The sequence below is a fragment of the Malus sylvestris genome, chromosome 10, assembly GCF_916048215.2.
Source record: "Malus sylvestris chromosome 10, drMalSylv7.2, whole genome shotgun sequence".
Classification (NCBI taxonomy): domain Eukaryota; kingdom Viridiplantae; phylum Streptophyta; class Magnoliopsida; order Rosales; family Rosaceae; genus Malus; species Malus sylvestris.
The window spans coordinates 11,905,406-11,933,182 of NC_062269.1; the positions used below are offsets into that span (position 1 = coordinate 11,905,406).

General features: G+C 38.8%; 1 long non-coding RNA gene across 7 annotated transcripts; it reads right to left on the reverse strand.

Annotated features, from left to right (window-relative positions):
- Window positions 1–5,114: 5,114 nt before the first annotated feature.
- LOC126587752 (uncharacterized) lies at window positions 5,115–17,230 on the reverse strand. Of its 7 annotated transcripts, XR_007611214.1 has the most exons (5): window positions 17,200–17,230; window positions 12,464–12,729; window positions 10,673–10,742; window positions 7,005–10,569; window positions 5,115–6,627 (listed from the first exon to the last, which is right to left on the reverse strand). It is a non-coding gene; the product is annotated as an uncharacterized LOC126587752 (long non-coding RNA). The 7 variants fall into 7 exon arrangements; XR_007611216.1 differs by lacking the exon at window positions 12,464–12,729 and having other exon boundaries at window positions 17,200–17,217; XR_007611213.1 differs by lacking the exons at window positions 12,464–12,729; window positions 17,200–17,230 and having other exon boundaries at window positions 7,005–9,472; window positions 10,477–10,569; window positions 10,673–10,815.
- Window positions 17,231–27,777: the final 10,547 nt, after the last annotated feature.

Below are 27,777 nucleotides of genomic sequence, written 5' to 3' on the forward strand. Positions count from 1 at the left end.
AAATGTGGGCTTAAATAGTTGTTGATGCCTGATGTGGACTATAATTGCTATGTCTAGGGTTCCACTGATGGGAAAATTGAGGAGCTCCATCCTGAATTGCTTCATATGCAAATTAGTGAATGTGTTTTCTATGGCATTACTATTAAACGAACATTCCACACAAAGTGCAGGGAGTTATCCATAGCCAATATGTTACCATTCTCATGGACTTAGGTAGTACTCATAACTTTATCGACTCTAAACTGCTTAAATAATGGGGTTATCATGCTCGGCCAACAAAACCTTTTGAGGTTACGATAGCTGATGGTGGCAAGATTAAAAGTTCAGGTTGTTGTAGGGCAATGAACTTGAATGTTGGGGGTTATAACTGTGTTGTTGACTTGTATTCTTTACTATTAGGGGGTTGTGACATTATGCTCTGGGTTCACTAGCTATCTACAATTAGTCCTATACTTTGGGACTTCTAACTCCTTACTATGGAATTTACCAAGCATCATCAACACTACAAGTTGTGTCATAATGCACCTGCCACTCCATTGATTCAGGAGATATCCTTACAACACATCGATAATGACCTCTTGAATTCCAACTTGGGGCTATTTCTATATTTTGTGGAGGGTCAACCACTTGATGCTGGCAATCTCAACGGTCACCAATTGTAGGTTTTGCATACTTTATTATATGCATTTGAGGACATTTTCGCATTACCATCTAAACCTCCACCCTCAAGGCCTCAAAACCATCACATACCTCTCTGTCATGGAGCAAAAATCCCAAATATCAGGCCCTACCATTATGGACCCTTGCAAAAGTCGGAGATTGAAAAAAGATGTGCATGAACTACTCACGGTAAGGTTTATTCGCCCCAGTCACAGTCCATTTTCTTTTCTTGTTTTGTTGGTTAAGAAGAATGAGGGCATGTGGAGGATGTGTATTGATTACAGAGAGTTAAATGCATTGACAATCAAGGATAAATATCCTATTCCCCTTATTGATTATTTATTGGATGAAATTTTTTATGCCACTTATTTTTCCAAACTTGACTTAAGATCTGGATACCACCAGATTCTAATGCAGCCACAAGATGTTGAGAAAACTGCTTTTAGGACTTATGAAGGTCATTACGAGTTCTTGGTGATGCATTTTGGCCTTACTAATGCCCCTGCCACCTTCCAAAATTTGAATGACATGTTTAAACCTCATTTTAGGAAATTTGTACTTGTTTTCTTTGATGATATATTGGTTTACAGTCCATTATAGGAGGCTCATTAAGGTCACTTGCAGGAGATTTTCTCAATTCTAAGGCACCACCAGTTATTTCTTAAGAAGTCAAAATGTTCTTTTGGCTAAGAGAGTGTTGAATACCTTGGCCACATTGTTTCTGGGCAAGGAGTGGATGTTGATCCCTCCAAACTACAAGTGATCAAAGAGTGGCCCTAACCTAGAACTGTTAAGGAGCTAAGAAGTTTCCTTGGTCTCATTGGGTACTATCACAAATTTGTACCTGGTTATGGGAGGATTTGTCAACCTCATTATAACCTTACCAAGAAGGATGGATTTCTTTGGAATGATGAAGCTAACACTGCCTTTACCAGACTTAAATCAATCATGTCCTCACCACATGTATTGGCTTTGCTAGACTTTTCCCAACCTTTTACACTGGAGTGTAATGCTTCAAATATGGGCATTGGAGCAGCGTTGCAGCAACATAACAAGCCTGTTGCTTTTTCTAGCAAAGCCTTGGGTCCCAAGATTCAAGCTTTTTCTACTTATGAAAATGAGCTCATTGCCATAGTCTATGCAATCAATAAGTGGCAACACTATCTACAAGGGAGACATTTTATAATCAAAACTGATCATATGGGACAAGGGGCAAATACACCATTTCAACATAAATGGGTCTCCAAGTTGTTAGGATTCGATATGAGATTTAGTACAATAGTGGGGCTGAGAACTTAGTGGCAAATGCATTATCAAGAGTTCTTGTTAGTAAGGAGAAAAACACTGATGATGCTACCTTGGAGCATGAATAGGTGAAGAAAAAATTCAAAGAAGTTTCAAATTGCATTGCTAGGGGCAACACTTCTCATAGCCTTGCTAAATACTCAATTAACAATGGGTTTCTATGTTACAAGAGAATAATGGTTTTAAGCCCTTCATCGCAATGGAAACACAAGATTCTGGAAGAATATCACTCCACACCAGTTGCAAGCCATTAAGGGGTGGTGAAAACTTACCATCAAATCAAGAAAGGTTTCTATTAGCAGGGACTGAAAAAAAAATGTCAAAGTCTTCATCAGTGAATGTGCTATGTGTCAACGGAACAAATTTTAAACCATCTCAACACTAGGTCTCTTACAACCTTTACCAATTCCACAGAAAGTATGGCATGATGTGAGTATGGACCTTATAGTAGGACTGCCTAATTGTCAAGGAAAAACTGTTATTATGGTGGTTGTTGATATATTAACCAAATATGTACATTTCATTGCACTCTCTCACCCTTACACTACCACTAATGTTGCCCAAGTGTTCATTAACAATGTCTTAAAATTGCATGGGTTGCCTAGCTCTATTGTGAGTGATATAGATCCTATTTTTGTGAGTGTTTTTTTGGAAAGAGCTATTCAAATTGCAAGGAACAAAGCTATGCATGAGCTCTGGATATCATCCTCAGAATGATGGCCAATCTGAGGTCATGAATAGATGTTAGGAGACTTACCTAAGATGCTTTGTTGGAAGGCAACCTCGAAAATGGGTTCAGTGGCTTCCTTAGGCTGAATGGTGCTTTAACACCTCTTATCACACTTTAACCAAGACTACCCCATTTGAACTGGTCTATGGATACCCCCTCCCCCCCCCCCCCCACCACCACTTATGCAACCTTATGAAGTTGGCGCTGCAAGGTTGGAATCAGTGGAGCAAAAACTCAGAGAAAGGGATAATGTGTTGTGTGCGCTCAAGCGTAATCTAAAAATGGCTCAAAATAGAATAAAGTTGCAGGCATATAAGAAGAGGACTGAGAGACACTTTGAGGTAAGAGATATGGTGTACTTAAGATTGGTACCTTACCAACTTCAATCACTAGCTCCCCACAATTACCACAAGTTACAGCTTCGTTTCTTTGGGCCTTATAAGGTGCTGGAAAAAGTGGGAAATGTAGCCTACAAGCTCCAATTACCCCCAGAAACCAAGGTTCACTTAGTTTTCCATATGAGTTACCTTAAAACGCAACTAGGAAACAATGTGATCCCAAATCCCACACTACCATTGAGCACTGAGGATGGTCTTCAATTGGTGGAACCTGTTGCAATCTTAAATCGCAGGATGTATAAGAAATGAATGGTTGTTGGGGTACAACTCTTGGTGCAGTGGAAATGACAAGATGCTGTCGATGCTACTTGGGAGGATTATGAGGCATTCAAGGCTCGATTTCCAGAATTTGCAGTGTAATCTTGAGGACAAGATTAGTTTTGAATGATGAGTTATTGTTATGATCTTGTGATTGCCTTAGTCACAAGTAACAGAATTTGGAGTCAAATTGTAATTGTTTGGGGTTTCATTGCAATTTGCATTTCTTTCTAGTTCTATTTTTAATAATTGGTTGTTAGCCTACGTGGCAGCTCACATTAGTGTATCGAGCTATTATATAAAGCTCTGCTTCCCATTCCAACGGTATGATGAAATTAAATATAATTTTACAAAATAAAAAAAAAATACTCATCTTCTCCATTTCGCCATTCTCCATTGCTGCATCTTGCATCTGTGGTTAAGGTTGAATAGGTTTCTGGAATTGGAGCCTATCAAACCAGCATAGCACTATCCCACTAGGGTAAATTTCTCTTTATCTTTTGGGGGTGGACAGGTTTCGAGAATATAAGAGATGGAACATAAACAGAACACTATTTTTTAGGATAGTAAATTCGCAATGAGAAATTTTATTTGAACTCATGTAACTTCTTTCTACACCAAACTTAAATTTAAATTGTTAATTGTCTATCTTACCCTATTGCATAATTATTATTAAGTACAAAATGAAATTAATAATAAATCTAAAATTTATCAATAAACCCATTAAACAACCTTACCATCACTTCTTGTTTATCCTACGTTCATTCTAGCTAAAACCTTAATAGGTCTTGTAGAGAAAAACAAGTTTTTTTTATTGATGGATGTTGATTTTGAAATTTTGAATCCTCCAACTAAGGTATAACTCAATTTATGAATATTTTGTTAGTTTGATTTCAATTTTTTTAAAGTTTAGAAATAAGTATTTGGGTTTCATTTTTTCCATCAATCTCGAATGGTTTGTTAAACTTTCCGCAATTGGAAAATTCTAAGGAAAAACTTATTACCAATATTTTTAGATTATAAACTTCCTTGCTTGATAAATATAAGGGGATGAATTATTTTATTGGGTAATCTTTGTTTACTACCCTCATGTTTCGTGGTTTTAAACATTTAGTACATCAAGTTTTTTTCGTTCCAGAGTCATACCTAAAGTGTTAATTTTGGGACAATCTCATACATCCGTTAATCAAACTGTTAAGTCTGCCGTTAACTGATGACGTGGTGCTTATGTGGACAATGACTGAGCGCCACATGTTATTAAGGGTTCCACGTGGATTTTTTTTTCCTTTTTTCAGAAGGGGTTAAAAAAATTAAAAAATAATAATAATAATAATAAACCATCTTCTCCCTCCCTCATGGGAACTTTAATGAAAAGCACCCGGTACTGTTCACTTTAAAGAAAAACCACATTTTTACACTAAAAAGTCAATCCTGGTACTATTCACTTTACCCTTTATTTTGTCCTTATCATTAAAACTCAAAGTTTTCAAACCCTTTTCATTAGTTTTCCTCTCCCTCATCCCCTGCACCCTTTCCCTCACTCCCTCATCCCCGCACCCTCTCCATCCCTCATCCCCCGCACCCTCTCCCTCCATTCTCTCTTCTACAACCTGCACCACCCTCCCTTCTCTCCTCCTTCCTCCCTTATCCCTCCATTCTCTCATCTGCACCAACCCACCATGTCGCGGTTCTCGATCTCACCAAGTTTCCATCTTTCAATTCTCTTCAAGCTAAAGTTTAATCATTTTTTTTACACCACCAAGAACAAAAATTCACCAACAAATTTATCCTACCAAATAAATCAAACCCAACAAAAAACAAATCCAAAAAACCAAAAAATAATTCAAGAAAAAGTAAAATAAAACCCAACCTGATCAAATGCCACCAAACAAATCAAACCCAAACTGATCGAGTACAACTCTGAGAAAATGGTGCGCTATAAAAGAAAAGCACATCGGGTTGGATCTGGATGTTGTCGACATCGATCTCAAGAGCAAACAAAAGAAAAGCACATGGGTCAATATACGCCCAACCTTTTCAATTACGCTATAAAAGAAACCCTTTGGAGGTGCTGTGACGGCAAGAGAGAGAGGACATCAACATGAACCACATCGGGTTGGATCTGGATGTCGTCGACATCGATCTTAAGAGCGGCGATCTGGTGAACTCGTGGATCAAGTACGACGGGTCGAGTCAGGTCATCAGCGTCTCGGTTTCGTACTCAAATTTGAAACCCAAAGACCCGGGTTGCAAAAGAGAGGGTGCAGGGGATGATGCAGAAGCGAGAAGGGAGGGAGAGGGTGCAGGGGATGAGGGAGGGATATGGTGTGGGGATTAGGGAGGGAGAAGACGGCTGTGTTGTTTTTTTTTTTTTGAACCCCTTCTAAAAAAAGAAAAAAAAATTCCACGTGGACCCTTAATGACACGTGACGCCTAGTCATTGTCCACATAAGCACCATGTCATCAATTAACGGCAAACTTAACAGTTTGACTAACGGATGTGTGAGACTGTTCCAAAATTAACACTTTAGGTATGACTCTGAGACGAAAAAAACTTGATGTACTAAATGTTGAAAACTACGAAACATGAAGGTAGTAAACAGAGATTTACCCTATTTTATTTGTTGCTTATGCACATTAGTAGAAAGAAGAAAGGAAAATGTTTGGGTTTGGTAGCAAAAAAAAAAAAAAAATAGCCATGGAAATGCTAGTGGGAAGAGGAGGTGGGGCAAGGACACCTCTTAAAAATAAAATTACAGATGTTATTTTATAAACAGAATTGGTGTAAAAATAACTTAACATTTTGAATTGGGATTAAGATGGTAGTTTAGGTAATAAATTTAGGTTTAAAGATAGATTAATTTTTTAATAAAAAACAATATGAATAAAAAGAGTAAGTTAGATGTATAAAAGGTTAAAATAAAATTTCCCATTCGCAACGCACTTGTAAGTTGTTTAACTGTTTAGCATAAACATAGCCCGTCATGTCGATCCTTCGTGGTTTCTGTCCCAGAGCTTCAGTTGAGTTCAGGTCGGTCGGCGCGGCGTTGCGTACCTTCGACTGGGTAAAATTTCTTACTTCCTTCCCTGTTGTCTGTTGGTTCACGCAAATCTCTTGGAGAGCTATAGGCTTGATGTTTTTCAATTACATTAAAGGAATCACAGATTTACTCCTGAGGTTTACTGTATGTGCTTCGATGAAATCCATATATTTTGAGTATGCTCCGGACTGGGGCTTTGTGGTTAGGTCACACCGTTACAGTGATTGTTTTAGATCTTGTGGAAGGGAAGAGCGATTGTATTCTGGTTAGATTAGGACAATTTTGCGGACTTTCTCTTGTTTTTAACTTAGTTTCGCTTTTCTATTTTTGTTATCATGAATTGCAAATTTGTGAATTTTCGAAATCCATCGGCTTTTTATTAATTTTGTAGATGATTCATTCTCTTTCGAGTCTATAAATTAATTGGTCCTCCGCCACTTTCTGCAGCTTCATTTTCATCTTCATCTTCCACGAACATCTATTGATAATTTTTCATAAGAAATAAGAAAGCAGTTAGATTTTGTCAAGGTTATAGTCATGATAATTTTCATAAGAAATAAGAATTCTGACAGATTTAGTCAAGGTTATAATAACGAAGAGATAATGGCTTACCCATGCATAACGGCTCATAACAAATTGATTGGAGACACCATCTCTTAGCATGTCTTCTGTCAATAGCACCGCATAAGAGTCAACAACCTGAGTTGCATTAGTTAATAAATGTGAAATCATGTTATTAGCACAGTGACAATGATTTTTTGACATATAAATGATATAACATTCAGCATCACTCAATAGATGACCAAGGTCCTCTCGTCCCACAGTACGGTTATGTGAATCTAAACCATTCCAGAACAAGTCGCTGCAAGATTATGAGAAAAAACAAATTAACCATATTCTCTACGTGTATAAATACAACACCCCAAAAAGTAACTGCCTACATCAAACTTTCCTTAACCCCAAAACAGCCCCTGCTTAAGAAAAAATGTAAAGAACACTTAACCAAATAAATTAGGGGCAATTTAGTCAAACACAAAATTTAACTAGATTAAAGCTTCTTAATCCGACCATTATTTTTAACTAAATTAAAGCTTCTTAATCCCACCATCATTTTATCCCACTTCAGAGAAAGAACTGCAAGGAGAAGATGAAATTGAACATATTTCAATCACAGAGATGGGTAATTCCACCAGCTATGCTTCAAATTTTTCCTCCCTGTCATGGTTAGTCAATGGTGACTTTCCTCTGGGACCAAATTGGGAAGGTGATTTTGAAACACCTATCAATTAGAAATTTGTGAGAAAGGAAAACAACTGATAGGAGATGAGAAGTGTTGAAACTTACCCTGTTTGAGTTGCATTGGTCCAGTAGCCTTCAATAAGCTTTTGTTCTTCCAAACTCAACTTTGACAAAACATTTCTGAATGACGGTATTTCTTGATACTCCTTCTCAATGCATTTTTCAGGGACACACAAAGGGGCATGTTCTGCACGGTTCTCCTTATCAAGGCCTTGTTCAGGGGCACATTGAGAGGCATGTTCAGCATGGTTCTCCTTACCAATTTGCTTTTCAAGGTCACATAAAGAGATCTACGAGGATATTAAAGTTGTCAATATCCGAGGGCAAAAGCATACAATTTGGACATCTCCAATACCCATTATGCTTCATCGATGAATTCAGGCCACAACATGCATTATGATACCAATGCTGACATTTGTCATACTGGATCATAGGCTCATTGTCATCATTGGTTGCTCCACAGCTACATTCAACCACCCATCCTCTTCCACCCTCCGCAATATAGCTATCACTGTTTTCTATTCCACTAATTCTCACCCACCCTCTTCCCTTCAAATCTTCACCAATTTCAACTCTCCTAAAGGTAGGCGCCACATGATATATTTTGCTAACTTTGTCTCAAGTAAACCATTTTACTATGGAATACGGTGGTTATAAAATAATAGGTATATCAATCATACCTTTCATATCACGGCCATCAATATCTTTCACTGAGAACTCCATAGTCATACCATCACGAGGAAAATTGTTGAAGGGATAGTCTTTTATAAACACTTTGCTATTTAAGATGTTTCTTGTGTGAAAACCTCCCTCCATCAGTATTTTTGTATATATCATCCATAAGTGATCGTTGGCTACATGTTTGTTTGCTCCGTCTTGAAGAAGACGACTCGCAGAGTATTAGCCTAAGAAGATCTTTCAATTCTTTAACATGAGAGTGGGAATTATGAAATGGTAGTAGAATTTGGATACCCGATTATATAGGAAAGGTCACACTCTCGTGTTAAAGAATTGAAAGATCTTCTTAGGATAATGCTCTACGAGTCGTCTTCTTCAAGACGGAGCAAAAAACATGTAGCCAACGATCACTTATGGACGATATATACAAAAATACGGATGGAGAGAGGTTTCCACAAACAAAACATCTTAAGCAGCAAAGTGTTTATAAAAGACTATCCCTTTAACAATTTTCCTCGTAATGGTATGGCTATGGAGTTCTCAGTGAAAGATATTGATGGCCGTGATATGAAAGGTATGATTGATATACCTGTTATTTTATAGCCATCGTATTCCATAATAAAAAGGTTTACTCGAGACAAAGTCAGCAAAATATATCATGTGGCGCCTACCTTTAGGATGGTTGAAATTGGAGAAGATTTGAAGGGGAGAGGGTGGGTGAGAATTAGTGGAATAGAAAATAGTGATAGCTATATGGCGGAGAGTGGAAAAGTATGGGTGGTTGAATGTAGCTGTGGAGCAACCAATGATGACAGTGAGCCTATGATCCAGTGTGACGAATGTCAGCATTGGTATCATAATGCATGTTGTGGTCTGAATTCATCGACGAAGCATAATGGGTATTGGAGATGCCCAAAATGTATGTTTTTGCCCTCGGATATTGACAACTTTAATCTCCTCGTAGATTAATGGGAACGCCTCAGGCGCGCATTGGTCACCTAGGCGTGCTCCGACGAAGTCTAGGCGAGTTTCTGCCCACTCCCAGAAAATAGAGGTGAAATTGCTGCCGCCTAGGCGCACCCCGAGGCAAGTTTTTTAAAACACTGATCAAAATGAAAACATCAATACAGAACTATAATATGGAACAGCAAAAAAAATAAAATAAACATCAGTCCAGAAATTCAATAATATGGTAGCAAAAAAAATCAATCCCCAGTATAAACATCAATCAATTTACAGGTTGAATTAAAAAGGACACAAAATCAAGGCCGTTGAATACAGCCTACAATTTATGTTTGACAAGAAGCTAGAGAGAGGCTCATTATCTTCTACTGTGTTGGTTATATCTCAACAGGATAAATTAAAGTCATACTTTTACTTTCAAATTTGACAGTGGTTACACATCCGATTAAGGGTTGGTAATGGACATCCCACCCACCATGAATATCAGATAAAATAACTATACAAGTAAAAGATCCCTAACAATTAGTAATGCAAAAGAAAAATGAAAATATAGACAAACTGAAACATACTCCAGCATATCTGCGTTAGTTGGCAATAGCAGTGTGCTGATTACCTGCCCCGGAGGTACGGACAAGCTTAACCATAGCTCCCCTTCTTTTTTATCAACTCTGTTAATGCTTATAGCATAGCATCAGGTTGCCAAGTTTCTGGCCCTCCAAACTACAAAGACTACCTTCACCACTCTGTGAGCTCACTTAGTGGCAAGCAAACAGTATCAAATTAGTGATCGATCATCACTAACTTGTCATTATTCAGATGTTTTCTCCAAAATTCCAAATCCCCACCTCCCAAAACTCCATTCATATTCATAAGCACACCTCTATCTCAGTCTCGTCTGGGTTTTTATTTCGTTCAGTCATTTTCACAAAACACCACGATGGCGGCACAAGACTATGCAGTCACAATCCTAAATTCTAAACCCTTATTAAGTCTAACTTAAGTACGCATTACTGACAATTTTGAAGTTGCCAGTCTTTTCCCTAGTTGAAATTATACACAAGACTCGAAGAAACACAATATCCACCAATCCACCAATACAACTAGAACAGTCCAGCAATAGAAACAAACTTAAACATTTACACACCTGATAAGCTGCAGTAATTGCAAAAAGGATCAGTTTCAGATCAATCAAAGCTCTGAAACTGCAATTGCTGAAATCGATACAGACAGAACTTTCCTGAGGAAGATTATATAAATTATTAAAACTAAAAAAATTGTAAAGAGAGCTGACTTGTTGGCCATACAAGTTCTTAAAATAATCAAACACGCACAATAATTACCTTGGGCTGAGGCTGAGGGTCATCCAAGAATGTCACAAGACTGTCGCCGACCTCAGGTTGTTCCATGATACTGAAATTTCACAAAAACCGAAAAGATTAGAAGTTCGAACCCATAATGAATTTAAAATTTGAACCCATTGCACAGCATTATGTGCACTGATCTATTTGCCAAACAATCCGGGAAGAAAATGCAATTAGCCGTATTTAAAGGTACAAATTTTTCATCTAAATGAGACGACCCTACTGATTTCTCCAAAAAGACAAGAAACAGTCCAATAGAGAAAGAAAAGTATTAAAGTGGAAGAATAAATTCTATACCAAAAACTTTTTCCCAAGTAATGAAGAGCAACTCCACCCTTGGAGCCCTCCCCCTAGGCAATCCACTATTCAATCCACAATATGAACAGTAACTAACATAATGAACAGTAACTACCTTTTGTATTTCCACCGTTGCATTTAAATAGCCCTGGCAATAGGCAATAAAATATTATTAATTTGTTTTTTACAAAATAATACTAAATAAATTTATTTGTAATTTCGGATAAAATATTTTAAATCGTTCTCGTTGCGTCACGTGTCATTTATCCAAAACGACTATTATTGGTCATAGATGTCGATAAGATTTTTATCTAATGTCATCGTGCCACGTGTCGTTATCTTTTCAGAATCATTGAGGATATATTTTGATCAGATTTTAAATCATTCTCGTTGCGCCACGTGTCATTATCCAAAAAGATAATTATTGGTGATGGATTTCGATAAGATTTTTATCCAATGCCGTCATGTCACGTGTCGTTATCTTTTCAAAATCTTTTAGGATAGAATTTGATCAGATTTTTAACGAATGATGGCATGCCACGTGACACTATCTACAACCTAATCATTTCAGAATCCTCCATATAATCCATCATCCATCTTTTTAAATCTCACACCAATTTTCTCAATATCTCTATCATTATTCATAGTTTTTGCTTCCTTCGTCACCAAATCAAAATCTGTATCATTATTCATGGTTTCTACTTATAATGTCTTCTTCTTCAAGTATGATGTGGGAAATCGATCAAGAAAATGAAGAATTGTTTAACCAATCTGAAGGAATGTTCAATCTCCATATAGACCAAAATGAGAAGGAAGAGGATGAGGAGCGAAGAATGAGAGATGACGAAGCAAGAATGGCCAGAAACTCACATTCCCATCGAGTCATCCAAGTTGTGGCTCATATATGCAGGCCCACCCGTTCCGAAAACCTTGATAGAAGCAGGCAACAACGAGGTGTGGAGCTATTGGATGATTATTTTGTCCATAATAGTGCATTTCCTAATACGTACTTCAGACGTCGTTTTAGAATGGAACGACATTTGTTCAACAAAATCATGATTGTTGTTTACAACCATGATTCTTACTTTCTGCAAAAGAAGGATGCTTGTGGTGCTATGGGTCTCCTTCCCGAGCAAAAAATTACTGCTGCGCAGCGGATGCTTGCGTATGGAGCATTTGCAAACCAAATGGATGAGATAGCGAGGATGAGGAAATCAACCATTCTTGAGTCCCTGATGAGGTTTTGCGAAGCAATCGAATCTATCTACACCGCAGAGTACCTCCGGAAACCTACTCACATGGACTTGGAAAGGCTTCTGAAGAACGCCGAGATGCGAGGTTTTTCCTAGGATTATTGGGAGCATTGATTGTATGCATTGGACGTGGAAAAACTGTCCAAGTGTAAATAATACAAACAAATAATTACAATGTAAATTTGGGTATAGTACAAACAAATAAATAATATATTGTTACCTGATCCGTGTAATTTTCCCCGCTTCGAAGATTACTACTAACTTTTGCCAAGGCGTCTCTCCAAATAGCAAACAATTGGCTAAGTAATTTCCAACGACTAGATATCGATTCTTTGGTTCTACTTCTACCCATTTTCTCAAGATAATTGGTATGAATAAAACTCCACATTTCTCGCAACTGCATCTCATTACCCGTAAGCGAACTATGAGTAACTTCAACCCAGCTAGTACACAACGCAACATCTTCAAGAAGTGATCAATTCATACCTGCATCAGTAGTCATTTTATTGAAAAAAATTGGATTGAAACTTTGAGAGAAAGATAGGAATTTGATTGAAAGTAGTTGAGAAAATATGAAATTGTGGTGTAAGGTAGATGATAATGATAAGGTATTTATAGAAAAATAGAAACATTTTTTTAAAAAATTTCAGATATTTTTTTTCGGATTTTTTACAATTTTTTAAAAAAAATTATTCAAATAATTAATCTCTTGGATTTAAAAAAATTTAAATTCTAACACTTCAAATTGTGCCACGTGTCACAACGGTAACTTTTCTTAATTTTTAAACTTTTTTTTCTTTTTTTTTTAATTTATAAAGCAGATTAATATCAACCGTTGATCTCAGATCGAACGTTTGATATTAAAGCAGTTTTTTTATTATCGTTTCAAATCGAACGATTCATATTAAAGAGCCGTTGAGATCGAATGGACCGTGGGAAGCCACGTGGCTTCCCAACGGTCACTTACATTTCCTAGCGCGCGGGCCACGTGCCCTGTAAACTTGTCGGGTGACGCGCCCCCACTCACGAGTGAGGGGCATGCGCCTGACACAAAAAAAATAAAAAAAAGACCGACGCCAAGCCTGGTGTCAGCCTGACGTCAGACCCACCTCGGGCTGAAGGGCTGGCAATCCCTCACAGGCTTGGCCCTCGGGCTCCCACCCTCACTCAGGCTGCCCAACGCTGGAGCCGAACCCACCGGCCCTCGGACCCTTTCCTCTTGCCTGTCTCCCGAGCAAGGTCCAACGGTGGACTTGCTCTAACGTTGGCGCTCTAGTTTGGACTATCACTTATATCATAAGGTGTTGATGAAGTTGGAATTAGATGAGTTTTGAATTAGACTATAACTTATATCATAAACTTTTATTATGTCTATATAAAGGGCCTATTGTACTAGTTTTGAATTGGGAGCAAAACAATAAATTTGTATACATTTAAGGAGTTAAAGTGAGAGAATATTGTAAAGTGTGTGCGAGAGAAAAGAAAATATTTGTGTACATTTGTATACATTTGTGTTACCTATTTGGTTTTCGTGTCTTATTTGGGTTTGGATTTTGACTTCTTAGTTGGTTTCCTTGGTAGAGAAATTTTGTTAATTACCTATTTTATTAGGATTTGATTTACTTCCTATTAGGATTCTTATTGTAACCTAAGTCCTATGCACTATAAAAAGGACCTTAGGGTTAGTGTATTTCGTGTGGCTCATTCGTGTAGCAATTTGGTGAGAGTCAATTTGTGAGTTTGTGAATTAATGAACAATTTGGGAGAATCTTCTCCGTTTGTTTGAGTTCTCTACTTGTTTGGTTTAGGGTTTGTAATTTGTGGGATTTGGGTTGTGAGAGTTTAAACACTCTGTTGTAATCTCCATTTGTTTAGTGAAATTCCTTGCCGTGATTCGCCCGTGGAGTAGGTTTTACGCCGAACCACGTAAATCTCTTGTGTTAGTTTGAGATTGTTTGTTTTAGCTTTCACCTACGACGTTGATATTTGGTACCTTGTTATAATTCGCTTTCATTTGCGCATAAAAGTACAACAGCTTTAACTGAGTTACGTGGAATTCAAGAATGGAGGACACGCATTATTGAAGGTGTTAAGATCAAGCCAGCAAACATGTCTCATGCTGATTGGATCAAGATGAAGATGAGTGATGTTTTCCGGCAAAAAAGTCTATAATTGTCGTAGCGAATGATGGTGGTAGTTCTGATCAAGGAGAGCCTGGTCAAGAGAAGTCTGATCAAGTGGAGCTTGGTCGAAAGAGAAGTTCAATCAAGGGGATTCTGGTCATGAGTAGTTCAATTAGGGGGAGTTTGGCTATGACTAGTTCAATCAAAGGGAGTTTGGTCATGAGTTGTTCAATCAGTGGGAGCCTAGTTATGAGAAGTTTGATCAATACGAGCTTGATCAAGAAAAGCAATCCTATTTTTCAATATACATTCCTCATGGTTTGGAGGGGGAGATTGTTGAGTTTTTCCAGCCCATTATAAGTTGTCCTAAGTCTATTGGGAATTATTAGTCTTAGAGGATTATACTTTTTTCCCAATTGAAGTTGTTTCTCAATTGGAGTTGTTTTCCCAATTGAAGTTGTTTCCCAATTGGATTTAGTTTCTAGGTTGGAGAAAGATTCGTAACTAGATCCCAATTAGGATTAGTAATCCTTATTGAAGGAACTTTTATTATGTCTATGTAAAGGGGCTATTTTACTAGTTTTGATATTGGGAGCAAAACAATAAATTTGTATACACTCAAGGAGTTAAGAGTGAGAATGTTGTAAAGTGTGCGAGAGAAAAGAAAAGAGGTAAGAGTATATTTCTTGTTCTCATTCTTTCAAGTTTATCGTCAAATCTTAATCATAGAGGCTTGGCAAGATTATTGGTTGTAATCATTATTGATATAGTGAAAGATTATTGTTGTCCCGTAGACGTAGGCACATATAGTCGAGCCACGTAAATTCTTTGTGTTATTTATCTTGGTTATTTGTTCTCGATTTCTGAGTTTGTTTTGTTTTCCCATTCTTAAAGGCGATGTTCACAAGTGGTATCAGAGCCAAGTTTGGCTGATATCCGTTTGGAATGGAGGGTGTGATTACGATGAACTCACCTGTTCTAACTAAGTCACGTGGAATTCAAGAATGGAAGACATGCATTACTGAAGGTGTTAAGATCAAGCTAGCAAGCATGTCTGATACTGATTGGACCAAGATAAAGATGAGTGATGTTTTCTGGCAAAGAAGTTTATAATTGCCTTTGCCAATGATGATGGTAGTTCTGAACAAGGGGAGCCTGGTCAAGAGAAGTCTGATCAAGAGGAACTTGGTCAAAAGACAAGTTCAATTAGGGAGATTCTGGTCATAAGTAGATCAATTAGAGGGAGCTTGGTTATGAGTAGTTCAATTAGTGGGAGCCTAGTCATGATAAGTTCAATCAATAGGAGCAATCCTATTATTGGTATACCTTCCTCATGGTCTAGAAGGGGAGATTGTTAAGTTTTTCAACCCATGATAAGTTGTCCTAAGTCTATTGGGAATTATTAGTCTTAGAGGATTAAATTCTTTTCCCAATTGAAGTTGTTTCTCAATTGAAGTTGTTTACCAAGTTGGAGTTGTTTTCCCAATTGGACTTAGTTTCTCAATTGGAGAATGATTCATAACTAGATTCCAATTAGGATTAGTAATCCTCATTGAAGGAACCTTTACTATGTCTATATAAAGGGGTTATTATACTAGTTTTGAATTGGGAGCAAAACAATAAATTTGTATACCACTCAAGGAGTTAGAGGGAGAATATTGTAAAGTGTGTGCCGGAAAGAAATGAGATAAGACTGTATTTCTTGTTCTTATTCTTTCAGGTTTATCGTCAAGTCTTAATCTTAAAGGCTTGGAAAGATTATTGGTTGTTCTCATCATTGACACAATGAAAGATTTTTGTTGTCCCGTGGATGTAGGCACATATAACCGAACCACGTAAATTATTGGTGTTATTTATTTTGGTTATTTGTTTTTGATTTCCGAGTTTGTTTTGTTTTTCCCATTCTTAAACGCGATGTTCACAACAAGTGGTATCAAAGCAGGTTTGGCTGATACCCGTTTAGAATGGAGGGTGCGATTATGATGAAACTCACCCCCTCTAACTGAGTTACGTGGAAACCAAGAATGGAGGACATGCTTTACTCAAGGTGTTAGGAGCAAGCCAGCAAGAATGTTTGATGCTGATTGGACCAAGATGACGATGAGTGATGTTTTCTAGCAAATAAGTCTATAATTGCCTTTGCCAATGACAATGGTAGTTCTAATCAGGGGGAGCCTGGTCAAGAGAAGTCTGATCAAGAGGAGCTTGGTCAAAAGAGAAGTTCGATCAGGGAGATTCTGGTCATGAGTAGTATAATTAAGGGGAGCTTGGTTATGAGTAGTTTAATCAAAGGGAGTTTGCTCATGAGTAGCTCAATTAAGAGGAGTTTGGCTATTCTAACATGTTTTGTGTCATGCGCAAATGGGTGTGCTGGATTGTGATCGCAGGGTGCTAGTACAGGTGATGAACTAAGTTTCTTGAGGTCCAATTTGTTGAGACTATTTATGGCAGGTAATCGAGGAATTAGCTCGTTTGAATTGACTCATGTGATTGCTAAGGAATACTTGTATTGTACTTTCATTTCTGTCCTCAGTTATTCGAAAGCATGTAATACTTGTATTGAGCTAATCCTAATTAATAAGGTACCTACAATTAAACCCAGATGCTAAGCATACAAGCACCTGCATGCATTACATTGTTAATAAGAAATCTCGAGAGTGAAATTCTCAGACAGCACAGTTAACAATATAATAAAGAAATTCAATAAAACTAAGAATACTACTATTCCAATTGCTTGAATGGTTTTAAACACAAATGACGAAATAAAAGCATTTTCTGCAAGAAAATTGTGCGAGGATCTAGAAAAAGTAATTAAAGCTTCGGAAGTACTGACCTGACTACTGACTAGTGTCTCACAGACATTTTATCAAACACCTTACTTACACAACACTTAAACAATGATGAACACCATTTTTCGCTCAAGTATGCCAGCAAAAATGAAAGAGAAAATTATGAGATTGAGTGGGAAACCAAACAGGAAAATGGAACTAAAGGCGGTAAAAAATGACCTGAGATTAAGAGGGAAACCACAGGGAAATGGCAGTAAAGGCAGTAAGAATATGATCGATACTAGGGTTGGGCTGTTGGTGGTTTTTGCGTACGGTCCAAATAGTCAGGACTCAAGAAATTTCACTACTTCACTTCTCAATTTTTACGGTGCTACATACAAGAGGTGGAAATTTAATTTCTCAAATTTCCCGGCCTACAAACGGAAACGTTTTTAGGATAGGGGTAAAAATTGTATTTAAAAAACAAAACCAATTAATACAAAAAACTACCAACAAAAATAAGAATTTATCAATTTAACCATTTGACAGTATGGGTCCGGTCAACGCTTTTATTGCTCCATCGTTGACCAAACGGCGGTGTTGGCTTCTCTTCTCATATCTTTTCCGATAAGCCGAGATAGATAGCCTCCGTAGAGAGAAAGACTTGCATGGAACAGTTCGTCGCCGACTGGTGGCGATGTGAATCCGTTTTATGAAAGTCTCTCTCCTCCGTAGGCATGGGATCCTGCGATTCATAGCCACGCCCTCAACTCGTCGAAGCTAGCGTTGGCTTCCAGGCACAATTCTTCCGGTTGCCTTCTGATAAAACCCTAATCTCAACCCTAGCTCAACCTTAAGGCCATCTCCAACCAAAGGATGACCAGAGGGCTCGTTTTAGCCATTTGACCCTCTAAGAAATTAATATTTTAATGAATAGTGCAGAGCCATATTTCTTACCATCTCCAACCGAGGGCCAAACTTAATTTATTACTTAAATTTAAAAACTACAATAACTTAAATTTAAAAACTACAACTTATATTTAAAAACAACAACTAAAATTTAAAAAAAAAAACAACTTAAATTTAAAGTCCATAATCAACATCATCTTCATCATCCGCCATTGTAGGAGTATAGTCGGAGGTAAACAACTGCCGCCAGGCCATAATTTTCCTCTTTTTTTTTTATCAAAATAGGCCTTACTCATTGGATTGTAATCCGAAGTGTTCCTTTGCATATTCCTATCATTCATCTCTTCTTGTATTTGTTTGGGCCATTCTTCATGCCTACGGTTCCTTTCTTCCGTGGCAAAGGCATTTTGCTCTGCCATTAATCGCAATGAGGCTGCCACTTCCTGTTGAGTGGCGTAATCATCATTTGCCTTGCCCTTTTCCTTCAACCTTCAGGCCTTATTTCGTCTCATAGCCCTAGATATGGAACCTTCACCTGAAGACAGATTTTCTACCCTTGTTTCTTGAATGGTAGGAGATCCATCTTCATCCACATCTACAGCTGAGGATGCAGTTCTGAACACCAGCGTAGGACCTACTCAATGTTGAGGTGGATCTTCAAATAACACCCACCCTTTACAAATTTCCCAACAACCGCAATGCTTAAAAGGCTTCGAACTGCCCTCCATATACAATTCCTCCGCTTGGTGTGCCTAGAAAATATAATTACAAAAATTAAAGGAAATTAATTTATGAAATTAAATGTAATATAATTATATATAATTACAAAAATTAAAGGAAAATATTTTATGAAATTAAATGTAATATAATTAAATATTTAAAATAAATTGTGAAAACACTTACTTCATCGTAGTAATTGGCGCCGCTTTCATGTCTACTTGCGGCTGCTAACAGTGATTGATGTTGTTGATGCACAAAATTAGTGGGGACTTTGGTACAACAGAAAATGTTAAGTTTGTGACCTTCACTAGATTGCTCCGGTCACTAGTGTGGATAAGTATGTAAATGGATAGAGACAAGGAAGCAAACACAAGATGTACGTGGTTCACCCAAATTGGCTACGTCCACGGAGTAAAAGAGTTCTCATTAATTGTGAAGGGTTTACACAAGTACATAGGTTCAAGCTCTCCTTTTGTGAATACTAGTGAATGATTTAGTACAAATGACATTAGGAAATATTATGAGAGAATGATCTCTATTTATAGAAGAGAGTTTCTAGTTTCATTTTGACATTGACACGTGTCATGTTGTGATTGGCTTCTGATGTTGACACGTGTTGCGCTATGATTGGCTTCTAATGTCGACAAGTGTCACATTGTGATTGGCCTCCTGGTTAAAGGGAAACTCTTCTGGGTCCTTAACGGTATAACGTTGACCAGTACTCAGTAGTTTCAGGATTGGTCAAGTATGGTACAAACAGTGCACCCCTAAGTTCCCGAGTGATGGAAGCTCCTCGGTTGGGGACTTGCAAGATCCAAGCCATTGAGTAATCATAAAACTTCTAAGTACCAAAGTGTGGTATCATTTTCACTTGCCTTATATGTCTCATATGTAGATGTGGTATCTTCTCTGGAAGTATTTTTCCTCCATCCAGGGTTGGTATATTTAACCGATGAAGATGCACAAGGTAATGTATCAATTTCACTTGAAGCTTACTTGTAGTTTCGGGTTTGGTCAAGTGTGATACAAACCCTATAGTAGGAGCTCCCCAAGTCGCCGAGCTAGGAGATTTGCCGAATGAGGTAACAGACAAGGTAAGTAATCAGACTTCCAAGCAAGCAACCTAGATCGGAGGTTCGACTTTAGCTTCCAGTTGATTGTTCTCCTTCTCCTTGTGTCGTAAACAGTAACAAGTATAAGGAGAAGCAAATGGTAAAGAGATGATATGAGATACTTTTGTTTTTTGAAGAAGTAACTTTCCACATGCTTATTCTTGAACTGGGCTGGAAGGTTTTCTGGTTTCCTCTAGAGTATAAGGCCGACTCAAGAATTTGAAGGTCAAAACAAGTCCATCAAATCTAGAGTACGTTCGACCCTGATGATATGTGATACTTTTGCTGTTAACAAAGTAGTGGATGTATCGGCACGTGTTCTGTTACGCTTGTCTCCACATGCTTCCTTAGATCATTCTCACTTGCCCTATCTGTTCCTCAAGCAAATGTGGTATCTTCTCTGGAAGCATAAGATGTTGAAGATGAGTACTTGAGAGCAATGCCAGGCAAGTAATCAGGCAAGGGGTTCCAGGCAGTCAGTTCTTGACTGGAAGCTTGATTCCAAGTGCTGACTGATTACTCTCTTTCTCCTTGTCTTGTAGGTAAGAACAAGGCCAAAGGAAAAGACAGGGAAAATGAATGATATGGGGTACTCTTGCTTTTAACCCTGATGAGATAATATACTCTTGCTCTGGTGTGGCTTGTTTGCAGAGGTATTATCGGGGGAGTCTGGCTCTTCGGAGAACGGTGCCTCTTCGATTTTTGAGAAAGCAATCATGTTGGGAGTCTGGCTCTTGAGATTCAGAGAGCGGTGCCTCTTCGATTTTTGAGCAAGTAATCCTGTTGGGAGTCTAGCTCTCAAGATTCGGAGAGATGTGCCTCTTCGATTTTTGAGCAAGTAATCTTGTTGGGAGTATGGCTCTCAAGATTCGAAGGGCGGTGCCTCTTCGATTTTTGAGTAAGTAATCATGTTGGGAGTCTTGCTCTTGAGATTCGGAGAGCGGTGCCTCTTCGATTTTTGAGCAAGCAATCTTGTTATGAGTGTTTTCTCAAATGTGAGTAAAGGTTGGGTATTTTTGCCAGTCTGCATTGCCACGGAGCACGGAGGTTAACACACATAGGGACTTTCAAGTTATCAAGCAGTGGTGATGTTCCTTTACCCTTGTCGGTAATAGTAGGGTAGCTAGACCTTCAAAATTTATGTGTCTAAACTTTGTTAGAGATTTTTGACAAAGTTATATGTGGTACCCGAAAAGCTGATGTTGCGTGTGGAAAGTGGTGCCTCTTCGGAATCCGGAGAGTGGTGCCTCTTTGATTTTTGAACCAACGGCCATGTTGCACTTTCTTTTATAAGGGCACCAATTATGTGCAAGAAGTACATTAAGAGAGTTATTGCTTGTAGGAATTTTCCCCTTACTTCAGAGATTTATTGCACCTCATTTCTCCTTCATCATTTCTGAGAATGTCTGGCCCATCTGACCGTCATTTTAACTTAAACTTTGGTGAAGAAGCAGCCATGCCTTCTCAATGTGAAGAGGCAACCATGCCTTCTCAAGATAACATATGGTGCCCATCCTTCTTATCCCCTACTGGTCATCTTACCTTTGGGGACTCTGTGATGAAGAATGATATGACCACTGCGGTGGTGGCCAGGAACCTTCTCACTCCCAAAGATAACAGACTATTTTCCAAACGGTCTGATGAGTTGGCTGTTAAGGACTCTTTGGCTCTCAGTGTTCAGTGTGCAGGTTCTGTGTCTAATATGTCCCAATGCCTATTTGCTCGAACCCGCCAAGTTGAATCATTGGCGGCTAAAGTGATAAGTCTCAAACAGGATATCAAAGGGCTCAAGCATGAGAATAAACAGTTGCACAGACTCGCACATGACTATGCTACAAACATGATGAGGAAGCTCGACCAGCTGCAGGAATTTGATGGTCAGATTTTACTTGATTATCAGAGGTTTGTGGGTTTGTTCCAAAGGCATTTATTGCCTTCGTCTTCTAGGGCTGTACCACGTAATGAAGCTCCAAATGATCAACCTTCGGTGACGTCTCCTTCTGGGGTTCTGCCTAGTACTGAGGCTCCAAATAATCACTCTATGGTGCCTCCTCTTTCTGGGCTTTGCCGACTGCTGAGACTTCTCCTGAGCAACCTTGTGAAGGCTCCCTCTTGTTTGTTTATTTTGATTCATGTATATGTACATATTTGTAACTTATCAGAGATATCAATAAACAAGCTTTGCTTCATTTCAACGTATTGTGTTAAATACACCAAGGCCTTTTTCACTAAGTTCTTTGTATTTTTCCTTTTGTTGAAGCTTGTATGTTGAAGCTTTGTGAGTGAAGCATGTAGGTTGAGGTAGTGCTCCCTTAATTTCCCGAGTGAGGAAAACTTCTCAATTGGAGACTTGAAAAAATCCAAGTCACTGAGTGGTCGTGAGACTTCCGAATATCAAGGTGCAGTAGCATATGGTAGGAGTCCCCAAAGTCTCCGGTCAAGGGAGTTGACGAATGAGGTGTCTTGATAGTAGCCAAGTTTCCAAAGTAACAAAACTTCACCATTTTCCTTTCTAAGTGGTAGCTCAAACCTCCTCCTTCATATATGTTTGTTATGAAAGTTGTTAGGCCTAAAGAAGAGGAGGCCTAGATAATTTTTTTTTTCTTTCGAATTTTCGAATTTCTAAATTTTCAAATTTCTGAATTTTTGAATTTTCGAATTTTCGGAAAAAAATATATATATATATATATATATATATATTAAGCTTTATAGGTGAAGATTTGTAGGTGAAGCTTTGAAGTTGAAGCTTTGTCGGTACCATGAATTAATTTTGCTTCACACTATCTTAATCACGATAATGTGAAGCTTTTGTAGGTGAAGCTTTTGTGTTGAAGCTTTATAGGTGAAGCTTTTGTAGGTGAAGCTTTGTGGGTGAAGATTTTGTGGTGGGGGAACCTTTTGTGGGTGAAGCTATTATTGGTGAAGCTTTTGTGGTGGGGGAAGCTTTTGTGGTGGGGGAAGCTTTTGTGGGTGAAGCTTTTAGTGGTGAAGCTTTTGTGGTGGGAGAAGCTTTTGTGAGGGAAGATTTTGTGGGGGGTGAAGCTTTTGTGGTGGGGGAAGCTTTTATGGGTGAAGCTTTTTTTGGTAAAGCTTTTATGGGTGAAACTTTTGTAGGTGAAGCTTTTGTGGTGGGTGAAGCTTTTGTGGGTCAAACTTTTATGGGTCAAGCTTTTGTGGGTGAAGCTTTTGTGTTGAAGCTTTTATAGGTGAAGCTTTGGAGTTGAAGCTTTGTAGGTGAAGCTTTGTAAGTGAAGCTTTTGTGGGTGAAGCTTTTGTGTTGAAGCTTTTATAGGTGAAGCTTTGGAGTTGAAGCTTTGTAGGTGAAGCTTTGGAGTTGAAGCTTTTGTTGGGTACCATAAATTAATTTTGCTTCACACTATCTTGATCAAAATAGTGTAAAGCTTTTGAGAATTTGTAGTTGTCCTCCATTGATGAAGCTTTTGTTGGTGAAGCTTTTGTGGTAAAGCTTTGTTGGGTACCATGAATTGATTTTGCTTCACACTATCTTGATCAAGATAGTGTGGAGCTTTTGAGAATTTGTAGTTGTTCTCCATTGATGAAGCTTTGTTGAATTTCGCCTTTTTTTTTTTTTTGGGAAACTAGAAATTTGAAAATGTGGGAAAGACAACATATACAAATTTTGCTTCCACGCTGTTGAGCAAGAGATTGTGATGCAAGCCACACCTTGTAGTAATCGCAGGTTTGGATGAACCATATAAATTGAATTTGCTTTGAACAATCTTGATCAAGAGTGTGTGAAGCTTTCTACGAGTTGTAGTTGCCCTTCATTGATGAAGCTTTTGTTGGTACCATAAATTGGTTTTGCTTCACACTGTCTTGATCAAGAGTGTGTGAAGTTTTTGAGAATTGTGGTTGCCTTCCTTTGATGAAGCTCTTGTTGGAACCATAAATTGGTTTGCTTCACACTGTCTTGATCAAGAGTGTGTGAAGCTTTTGAGAATTGTGGTTGCCTTCCTTTGATGAAGCTCTTGTTGGAACCATAAATTGGTTTGCTTCACACTGTCTTGATCAAAAGTGTGTGAAGTTTTTGAGAATTGTGGTTGCCCTTCATTGATGAAGCTCTTGTTGGCACCATAAATTGGTTTTACTTCACACTGTCTTAATCAAGAGTGTGTGAAGCTTTTGAGAATTCTGGTTGCCCTCCATTGATGAAACTCTTGTTGGCACCATAAATTGGTTTTACTTCACACTGTCTTGATCAAGAGTGTGTGAAGCTTTTGAGAATTGTGGTTGCCCTTCATTGATGAAGCTCTTGTTGGCACCATAAATTGGTTTTACTTCACACTGTCTTGATCAAAAGTGTGTAAAGCTTTTGAGAATTGTGGCTGCCCTCTATTGATGAAGCTCTTGTTGGCACCATAAATTAGTTTTACTTCACACTGTCTTGATCAAGAGTGTGTGAAGCTTTTGAGAATTGTGGTTGAACTCCTTTGATGAAGCTCTTGTTGGCACCATAAATTGGTTTTGCTTCACACTGTCTTGATCAAGAGTGTGTGAAGCTTTTGAGAATTGTGGTTGCCCTCCATTGATGAAGCTCTTGTTGGCACCATAAATTGGTTTTGCTTCAGACTGTCTTGATCAAGAGTGTGTGAAGCTTTCTACGAGTTGTAGTGTTTGCATTGTTACAGATGGGAAATGTCTGAAGCAGATGCAAGAGGGCTGAATAGCTTGATCTTCGTATGCCATACACTGAAGTTGTTGTTGGCTTGCAATAAGACTTTGTTGGTGACCATAACTCTTGTTGGGCATAAGTGCTCCCCTAGTTGAGTTGTTATGCTTGAGGGTTTTTGATTATTTATGAATGCTAGGAGTTCACATGTACAAGTTATACCACTCGTCTTCTGGTAGGTGGAATGAATGGTGAGTTGCTTTCATCACTTGGTTGGTGGTACGAAGGCGAATTCCTTCATCACCTTTCATCACATTTCATCACCTGGTTGGTGGCACGAGGATGAGTTCATTCTTCACATGGTTGGTGGCATGAATGGCAAGTTGCCAAATGATATTAGAGTACAGGTTGTACATTTCATCACCTGGTTAGTGGCATGAAGGAGAGTACAGGTTGTACATTTCATCACCTAGTTGGTGGCATGAAGATGAGTTCCTTCTTCACCTGGTTGGTCGCATGAGTGGCAAGTTGCCAAATGATATTAGAGTACGGGTTGTACATTTCATCACCTGGTTGGTGGCATGAATAGCAAGTTGCCAAATGATATTAGAGTACGGGTTGTACATTTCATCACCTGGTTGGTGGCATGAAGATGAGTTCCTTCTTCACTTGGTTGGTGGCATGAGTGGCAAATTGCCAAATGATATTAGAGTACGGGTTGTACATTTCATCACCTGGTTGGTGGCATGAAGATGATTTCCTTCTTCACCTGGTTGGTGGCATGAGTGGCAAGTTGCCAAATGATATTAGAGTACGGGTTGTACATTTCATCACCTGGTTGGTGGCATGAAGGATAGTACAGGTTGTACATTTCATCACCTGGTTGGTGGCATAAAGATGAGTTCCTTCTTCACATTTCATCACTTGGTTATGTTAAACCCTTTTAAAGCACAGTTGGCTTATGTATGAATGTGTGTGGAATGTATGATTGAACAAATATACTATGAAGCTGTTCGTTGATTTATATAATCTTGTTGACATATACTTAGACTTGATTTCCTGTTGGAAGCATTCATGTTGAAGCTTTGAACCCAAGTGTTTCATTACTAGGAATGTAAGAGGATTAAGACCGAGTTGTTTAAATCACCTCTTTATTGAATTCATGCCAAATAGTTTTCGTTACATAAGATGTCGAACGGCTGAAGCTTAACACTTATACAATGTAAGTTTACTTGTAATAGTACTTCAAGTGATCAGCGTTCCATGGATGGACAAGGGTCTTGCCATTGGAGCTTCTAACCTTGTAGGAGCCAGGACGACTGATGCTAACAACTTCAAACAGTCCATCCTAGTTTGGACTAGGAGTTCCTTCACTCAGGACTCTGTCGCAGAGTAATCTTTTCTTCAATACCCAATCCCCCACTTTGAAAAAACGAGGTTTGACCCTCGAGTCATAGTAGTTGGAGATGCGCTGCTTATAGGCGACATTCCTCAAGTGAGTCTAGTTTCTGTGTTCCTCGACTAGATCTAAGTTGAGCGTCAGTTGTTTATCATTTTCGCTTTGCACGTAGTTATGGACTCGGAACGTTGCGTGCTCAAGCTCAACTGGGACAATTGCCTCAAAGTCAAGTAAGAATGGGGTTTCCTCTATTGATGTCCGATACGAAGTGCAGTATGACCAAAGAACTTTGGGTACAAATTCTGGCCAACAACCTTTATCCTTGTCCAAGCTGGTTTTCAAAGTTCGCTTGATTATTTTGTTGATGACTTCAACTTGTCCATTAGACTGGGGATGAGCTGGGGAGGAAAAACATAAGTTGATATTGAACTTAGAGCAGAAAATCCTGAACTTATTGTTGTCGAATTGTCGCCCGTTGTCAGTGACTATCGTATTGGGAATGCCGAATCTGCAAATGATGTTCTTCCATACGAAGTCTTCTATTTTTACCTCAGTAATGGTTGCCAAGGGTTCTATTTTGGCCCACTGTGTGAAATAGTCAACTGCAACGATTACGTAGCAGACCTTGCCCTTCCCTGTAAGCATTGGGCCGATCAAATCAAGTCCCCATTGGGCGAAGGGCCAAGGGCTGATCATAGGAGTGAACGGCTCGGGAGGGGAGTGAGGAATAGTTATATAGCGTTGACACTTATCACATGAGCGGGATACTCTGATGGCATCTTGGTGGAATGTTGGTCAGTGATATCCTTGGCGAAAAGCCTTGTGTGCTAGGGATCGAGATCCAGCATGATCTCCGCAGATTCCTTCATGTATTTCCCGAATGGCAGTTTCCGCCTCTGCGAGCGTAAGGCATCTTAGGTATGGTAGGTTAAAACCCTGCTTGTAGAGTTGGTCATTAATGATCAAGTAACAGGTAGCCTTGTATTGAATCTACTTAGCTTAGACTTTGTCATTTGGAAGGGTGCCATGAGCAAGGAATCTATAAATCGGGGTAATCCAACTATCCCCCTGTTGTAAGTTGCACACTTCCGCAACCATAATGCTTGGTGCTGCCAACAATTCGACTTGAATTTTTCTCCCAATCTTGTCTTCCACCACTGAGGTGAGGCGAGCTAAAGCATATGCATGACTGTTTGCCGCTCGAGGAATTTGGGTGATCTGGTAGTGGAAGTGCTTGAGCAACAATTGTGTTTATGCCAAATATGCTGCCATGGAGCTATCATTAGCGTCAAAGCTGTTGGTGACCTGGTTAACCACTAATTGGGAGTCACTGAAGATATCAATTCCTTTAACCCCAAGGTGTTTAGCCAAATGTAAGCCTACTAGGAGGGCTTCATATTCGGCCTCATTGTTCAACGCCTTGAATTTGAAACGAAGAGCATACTTTATCGCCACTTTGTCAGGGGTCGTAAGAACTAGTCCTGCTCCACAACCCTGTTGGTTGGACGAGCCATCAACATATAGACTCCATGCTAGGGCTGTTGGTTCTATTTTCTGAGCTTCCGAGGGTAATGAAACCACTTCTTTAGGCGTAGAAACAATGTCAACACGATATATGAAGTCGGCGATGAAGTCTGCCACTGCTTGGCCCTTTTCAGCTGGCTTTGGTTAGTAAGAGATGTCAAACTCACCCAATGCTATCGCCCATTTGATCATTCGCCCGGAAATAACAAGACTTTAGAGTATCTGTCGAAGAGGATGATTGGTAAGCACGATGATGGAGTGTGCTTGGAAGTAAGGGCGAAGTTTTCGAGCAGACATAACCAATGCTAGTGTAGTAGACAAGCCGTTCAACATTACCATCATTTCGAAT